The 7,941-nt window shown below is 36.3% G+C and overlaps 1 long non-coding RNA gene across 1 annotated transcript; it reads right to left on the bottom strand.

Annotated features, from left to right (window-relative positions):
- Positions 1-1,067: 1,067 nt before the first annotated feature.
- Positions 1,068-4,289, bottom strand: LOC143413160 (uncharacterized). The gene is made up of 4 exons (XR_013093758.1): positions 3,516-4,289; positions 2,581-2,733; positions 2,124-2,214; positions 1,068-1,537 (listed from the first exon to the last, which is right to left on the bottom strand). It is a non-coding gene; the product is annotated as an uncharacterized LOC143413160 (long non-coding RNA).
- Positions 4,290-7,941: the final 3,652 nt, after the last annotated feature.

The following is a 7,941-nucleotide window of genomic DNA, read 5'->3' as shown; positions in this document are numbered from 1 at the left end:
GCAAAGTATACAACTTCACACAACTACTCACACTGAAAAAAATATGTTGTTGGATTTACTTAATTCAATGGTGGACATTTGTTGCACACAGATGTTTTGCTTTGGCAGCAACTTAAACAATTGAGTTAAATTAACACAATTTATTCATGTTCAATAAACTTGTGCAATTTGTGTTGATAAAATGTGACTTAAACATGTTTTGATGAAGTAATTTGAGCTCTTGGAATATTTTAATCCTTCACAATTTTCTCACGTTATCCCAACACGATTCAATAACTTTTACCCAATACTACTTGGTCACTTAAATACTACATGTTATCTTCAAATTACATTTTGCTATTATATTCTAGTATCAAATACACAATTTTCAAATGGAGGCCTTATAACAGATTGTATTGTTCTCTTCCAAGATGGTTGCTGGCATCCACCAGTAACCTTTCAAAACAAAATGTCTAATTTCACTGCAGTAGGTAAAGAATTAAACTGACATTACTCCTCTACTGAATCTATATAAATCAACAGTTAAATAATGTCAGTTCTTCCGTGTTCTCTGGAATCAATCACAGCAAAGAAATTGGACTGTTTCTTTTGAAAAATGTTGGGAAAGAACAAATCAAAACATTCTATTTAAGGCCTCTAACGTCAAGATTCAGTTAAACAACAATTATGACTAAACAATTTGAGGTAATGTTAGTTTCCATTAACATTAAATTAGGTTACTGAATTGGCAAACACCTTCCTATTAACACTACCCATTTTACCCCAATAACTAAAGAAATTAGCACTTGCAGGTCAAAACCTTTATTCAAGAGACGCAAAAATAACATTGATACAGTGACTGTCAAAAATTACAGCACTGATCATACTGTAACATCTTGGTTCAAAACAGCACACTTAGAAATATTCAACGTTCTTTACTTCAACTGAATGAAACTGAAAATACCATTTCACACGACCCATATGGGATATTTAGACTGTATAACTGTTCACGCTACATCTCTTCACTAGTAAAAGAAAGAAAAAATACAAAGAGAAATTTAAAAATGCTGCCAAACAGACAAACAGAACTTGTACAGAGCAAAAGGAAAAACAAACAACAACAAAAAACGGCTCGTCCTCATGGCAGTTGCAGAGTATATAAAAATGAACCCTGCGATCTGTTCCTGGAATTGAGCTTCAAAAATGCAGCAGAACAAGTGTGAGATTTAAATGTCCTCTCACCTAGAGCTGGTCACCTCACATGCATAACAGTGAGCTTCGTTGCAGGAGCAGTTTTGTCTTAGTTGTGAGCTTTTCTTGAGAGCTGAGTTGCATCCAACTCCATTACCACCCATTGAATCACCTCAAAAGTGTAGCAGAGTTGTGATGGGTAACTCATGTTGAAGGAATAAAAAAGGTCCAAACAGCATGGCTACTGCAAAGGTCACGTTATCCAGATCTTGAAGAACAACATCAGAAAAGTCATTGCCTGCTGCATCCTCTGGAGACAGATGTTCATTGTGGTTTTCTCAATCTGTGCAGTGGCCTCAGTCAAGTCCTGGTTAAACACAAAACATTTCTTTAAGATTCCTTTTTAAACTCATCTCTTTTGAATCTACCAGTTCTAATGTTAGAGTAATTTAAACCAATGCAAGCAACATAGTAAATAGCTATAGCCAAAGAGTGGCCTGCCATGCTGCCATTCATGGTCTAACAGAGTTTCTAAGAGAGGGTGAAAAACATAATAATTTCAAATGCTTTACATTAGTTTTTGTTAGAAAGACACCGGCCCATCAGAAATCCAGGTTATGTCACTCAGAAGATGTTAGAATTTAGACTTTCAGCCCCACAATTTGGTTAGCTGTTGGTCATTTTTTCAAACAAAAGCTAATATAAATATTGGTGGGATTTTCCTTTGTTCATTAGAATGACAAATTTAAAGTTTTTTCACACTGATGTGACCCCTAATACAGGGGTGGGGATGGGGCCTCAAGGGCCGGCGGCCGAGTTCACTACCAGGCCTCATGTGAACTTCAAATTATTAAAGAGGACTACTGGTCCTAACCAGTCCAATGAGGATCAAGTGGATAACTAAATGCATTTTTAAATGTTGCAAAGCCACAATCTACTCATAAAGCACTCACCATGAACTCCTGCACCAAGATGTTGCAATTGTCTTTCACACAGATGCGGAGCACTTTGATGAGGGACTCCGAGCATTAATGTCATCCTTGACTATTATAACAAAGAAAACAGAGATTTGTGAACTTTTCAGTAGCACAGAAGAAAATGATCCCAGACAAAAACTCTTGACTTTTTAAACCAGTCAACATGCAACACCAGCATCTACAAAGCAATATCAAAAGTTCCTGTTTGACATCAACTTTATGGATATATAGTTTCCAGAACATTTATTTTTAAAAAAAGATAATTTTTTCTCAGTGGGCCAGTAAATGCATGACGAAAATTATGGCATCCTTTTAGTGGAATCATTACTCACAGGTAATAGTTGACTGTTTCAATGGATGTAGCATAAAAATCTTTTACTGACCTAATGCAATACATATACACTTTGTAGTTAAAGAATTTTAAAGTTCTTACTGTCATTATGGCAGCTACATCCTTTAGCTTTGTGCCCTGTTCCCCCGATCACTTTGCAAACACTTTCAGCAGACTGTCAGAGAAAAACTCAGCTCCGTCAGAAACCTTGACTGTAAAGGCATGGTTGGGATGCACTGGAATGCTGCATTTTATCTGAAATGACATAAAATTATTTTGAAATAACAGCAGGCACTGTGCTTGGTTAATCAGTAATGTTTTGTTGAATAAAAACTGTGTTTCCAGATCTTATGGGATTAAAAAAAATCCAAAGATGTTTGTTTCTGATTTGCAACCCAACAACCCACAAGTTACAACCTCATTTCAGTTCAAGTGTGCATTAATGCGAGTCCAGTAATCACCTTTCTGGCAATACATACAGGTATAAGTTAAACCTATGGCAGATTTTGTGTAAATAATCATTCTGTACATTCGATAATCTTTAATCCTACAACTGTTTACAACTTGCATAGTTCCCATTTCTGTATAGCTGTATATCCCAGATTCTGTAAAGTTATTTATTTCATATTCTGTATAGTTTTTCATATTTATATCCTGTTCATATCCTGTACATAGCTTGTACTCACTACAGCCTGTACATACTTATAGTTATAGAATATTCACAACATACTTCATACCGTGTACATTATAACATACCATAATAGACCCATTTCTGTAATATACTCACATATCTATATTATTGCTAATATATATTGTAATATATCTATATCACTAAAGCACTTCTGGATGGATGCAAACTGCATTTCGTTGCCCTGTACCTGTGCATGTGCAATGACAATAAAGTTGAATTCTATTCTATTCTATTCTATTTTGGATCTCTCAGTTGTATTAATAGGGTGAGTATGCATGCACCTAATAATTATAAAAAACCTATTATAATTAAGTTACAGAAACGAAAATAGAATATACTTTCTTACCATAACACCTTGAACCCACAATCCATCAGCTGACTCCTGGTGAAATGCAGAATAGAGGTCATCTCTCAATGTGCAGCAAAAAAAACAAAAACAAAAACAAAAGGACAGCAGGTGAGGGCAGGAGGGGTAGGGATGTAAGCTAGCATAATGCCGCTGATGATATTAGCTAAAGCTGTTCAATGTCCAAAATCTCACTAACACCACGGTGCAGTAAATACACAATGTAACTGAAGAGTCAGTTGACAAATCTATTCACACAGAAAACCAAATTATGTTATGAGTGCCTCGTAATTAGGTTTAATGTGATATTACGGCTCTTGTGCCAAAGACAAATTCAAATGAAAAAGCGCCAATTCTTTGACAACAGATAAAACAGCAAATAAGCTAACGGCTCTTTTTTAGCATGTTACATGGCGACACTCTAGACGTTTAACTACATTTGGCTGAAATATGGTAAAAATGAATTCAAAAAATCAAGACATACCAAAAACGTAGAGTTGGCTGCTCGACTTGACTGAGATGGATGCCTTTTTTAAACCACGATCCAAAGCCCGCGAGATGAAATCACGCGTGGTTTCACGAGATTTAACGTTGCTATCTTATTGACTTACTTCACCTGAACATGATATGAACAATTTAATACACCCTTTCTGCATATCATGTAATTTTTACACTATATAGTTACATTTAACTTTAAAACATGAGGCAATTGTGTTAAATGCATGCAAGATGCTTACATAAATCCAAGAGATGGCCAGTCCCTTTTTTTCAGTGCATAACTCGTAACTGAATACATCTGGTTACCATTGGATCACTGACCAATATACTTCACAGTATTTACCAGCAACCACTCACAACTGGTCTAAGAATACACATTTTCCTAACTCATCAACTGATTCCTGGCCTGTATGACTGAGGAGATTAAAGATCCATGGGCAACACAGTATTATGATAACCCAGTTCAAGGTACACTAACATATATTTTATAAAATTATAGAATAATATGAATCACTCAATGAAGTTAGTCTTAATACAGATACAGGGATAAAAGAAAATGTAGGAAGAAGTAAAGCCTTTGCTTCTCACTGTTCTTTGTCATTGTAAATTAAACTTTGCAGGAATTCATAGTTATGTTTTTCTTGAGTGAATGACAAAAAATACTTATTGCAATTTAGAAGCTTTGGAAAATTGTGATGGTATTTACTTAACTTCTTAAAATTTCATAAAAAAGGAGGTATCATGAAGTATTGTCATTGCATCACATCTAACGAAGAAACAAAAACATACCCTGATGCATAATTTCAGACACAAATCCCATTCCAGTCATTTCACAATGTCAAAACTCTGTCATTATGTCTGAAGTGGTGTTTTCCATCCTTCTGAATCCTGAAATTAAATGCTGGGGTTGTTTTGTAGCATCAGCTAGACCAAATTAGCATGTTGATGTTAAAGGAACCAGTGTCACTTCATTATCGTATTACAATCCGTTTTCTCCAGTCCGCCTGTTAAAATGATTGATAATTCTGCATTGCACCATATTTTCTATTGCACAATTTGTCTGCTCCATAGAACTTTTTCGTTTGAAGTAAATTAGCCGTGTAAATGCATAGATCATTAGAGCTCGTTATAAAGATATGACTATGTTTAACAACAGAAAATCGGGACACAGGTGAACTCATGTGCATCTGAAAGAGTGTTTCAAGAGAAAATTAGTCTTCGCAGGCAGAATAGGCAAACCGTCTCAGTCATCTATGAAAAAACACACTTAGATCACCTTGTGTCCATCCAACTGAAGCAGATAAAGATCCGTTCAGAGACATAAAACATCAACGCATCAGTGAGCAAGTCAATTTTTTTTTATTTTTACATAACTTTCAGAATCTCGGTGATTATTTCTCCATGCAGTTTATGGGATTTGACTGCTATGACAGTAAAAATATCAAGGGCAATGAAAAACATTTGAATTAAGGCATGGACTGAATCTTCTCTGCTCCAGTGTTTTATGCAGCTGCAGTGCTCATAAATATACACCATGAATTCATTTAAATGCAATTCAGTCACAACATACATTCTGATGGTAATGTAGGCTCAAAGATAATTATATGTTTTACTATAGAGGCACGTATCAGGAGGGGATGCAAGGAGGAAAGAGCTGTCAACAGAAATTAACTTCAAAGCTCCAAACCTTCATTTTGTACCATTTTTATAATGAATAAATTCAATAACACACAGTTGATGGCTCTTCTGAACTACATCAAATACGCTTTCTATACTATTCTCAAATGAGTTATTTGTATTTGTAAGGTTATAGCTCACACTTGGCCTTTGCATTCCATATAGGGCTGCTCAATTAATTGAATTTTAATCTCGATTATGATCTGGGCTTTCAACGATCATTAAAAATGACTGAGCCAATTATTAGCCCCTCCCTCGTGCTTTACTCTCGCGCTGCTCCGTGTGGCAAATCGAGCGCACCTCTCTGCGTTTCGAACACGCGTCACAACAATTAAGAGCAGCGGTCTCCAACCTTTTTTGCGCCACGGACCGACATTATTTTCACGGACCAGCCTTTAAGGTGTCGCAGATAAATACAACAAAATAAAACTAGTACCGGTACCGAAAAAAAGATTTATTCACAACACACGTGAAAAGACCCAGGAAAACCGAGTAAACGATAAAAACGATAACAAAATAACGCTGGAAACCGATAAAAACCCTGAAAACCAGACATTTCACACCTGAGCCTCAACTCTCGCGGCCCGAGAGGAGAGGAGAGTGACTGCTGTTGGTTGAAAAGAGAGGTAAAAAAACTTCAGTGGTGTGGAAACATTATGGGTTCAGTCAGACGTGGATCAAGTAGACACAGTGTGTAAACTTTGCTACAGTGTATCTGCACCACAGAGCAACACTGCAAAGTTCACTAAACACAGATGTTTACATTTTTCATTTATTTTTTATATTGCAAACATTTGCACTGTTATCAGTATTTGCACACTATTTTATATTATTTTTTGACAATCTTTAAAGTCATTATTCAATACATTGTTATTGTTAAATAAATATTGTCAAACAATCGAGATCTCAACTTCAGTGAAAATAATCGTGATTTTCATTTTTGCCATAATCGAGCAGCCCTAATTCCATACATTCAAGTTAATATTGTAAACACAGGGCCAGAGCAGAGGGCAGGAAGTGTTTTGTTCACATTTTTAAGTGCAGGTATCATGGCCTTATTTATTATTAGCAATTATGTCTTCAATTCTCATGTTATGAGAATTACTAATATGAAAACATAAAGAGGCCATGAATTCTGGTCTGGCAGTGGTTTCGTCCTGTTGCCTCATGAGCCAAGGTGTATTTTGATGTTGGTGCAATACTAACCATTATGAGATATTGTATGTCTCTAAAACAGGACAAAGCCCACAGGAAAAAACTGCAGAAGTGGAAGGTTTAAAGAACCTAAAATACTTGATTATGTGTGCACACCAAAACGTGCTTGGCTAGATCAATGCAATAAAAACTATTCAAACATGACTGGAAAAAGGTCGTTTTGGTTAAATGACACCAATTAAAATGATGCCAGAACCTGGTGTGTCACACAACACTGTCAAGGACATCTTGACAAAATACACCCCGGGATAAAAGAATGGGTTGGGTATGCTCCAACATTAGACCCATGAGTGCAGATATGACAGCAAAAGAAAAAACACCTTATTAAGCATATGATTTAAACTTTGTGACGGGGAATTTCTCTGTATACAACTTAACACCACAGGGTCATACCAGATCATTAACGTTCTAGACAAAAAAATGTGCAAAAGAAACGCTTTCAGAGTTACAGTCAATAACAAAATTGTCTGAAGACTATTTTCTTGCAAGTTCTTCTGTCGGATTTTAACCTTCAACAACTTAAAGTCAAATCTAGCCATGTATGACCTTTCTGTCATTGCTTGAATTACATGCTTTCTCCCCACCAAAACAATATATCCAGGCAGAGGACGACAGAGCAAATGACAGTCGTGATTTTTAATGACACTCATGATTTTTGCAGAAATTATATCGGTCGCTGAGGCCGTAATTCACACCCAGTCGTAGAAGAGGGGTCAAGTGCACATGCAAGTGCCGTCACATGCATTAATCTACATGCTGATAACCCAATTCCAGGTTACCCTGCTATTGCTCATATTCAAGTGATACATTTCTGCTTGGGTCTACTCTGTTGATAGCTCTAATATTAGCTTCCCGATACCACTGTCAGCTACGTTCCCATTTCTGCACATGAAACCCAGACATTAGGCTGCCTATGACTCTGTAGGTGAGGAGAGCTACTGACAGGTCAACCACTGGTATGAGTCAATATGAGTCATGATTCAATTCATTGCAGGATGCTGCTGGCACAGTAATAATGAAGGTTTCAGGTCCATTG

Source organism: Maylandia zebra, linkage group LG2 (assembly GCF_041146795.1).
Source record: "Maylandia zebra isolate NMK-2024a linkage group LG2, Mzebra_GT3a, whole genome shotgun sequence".
Lineage (NCBI taxonomy): Eukaryota > Metazoa > Chordata > Actinopteri > Cichliformes > Cichlidae > Maylandia > Maylandia zebra.
Note: the sequence above shows the minus strand (reverse complement) of the source record. Positions and strands in the feature narration are given on the sequence as shown.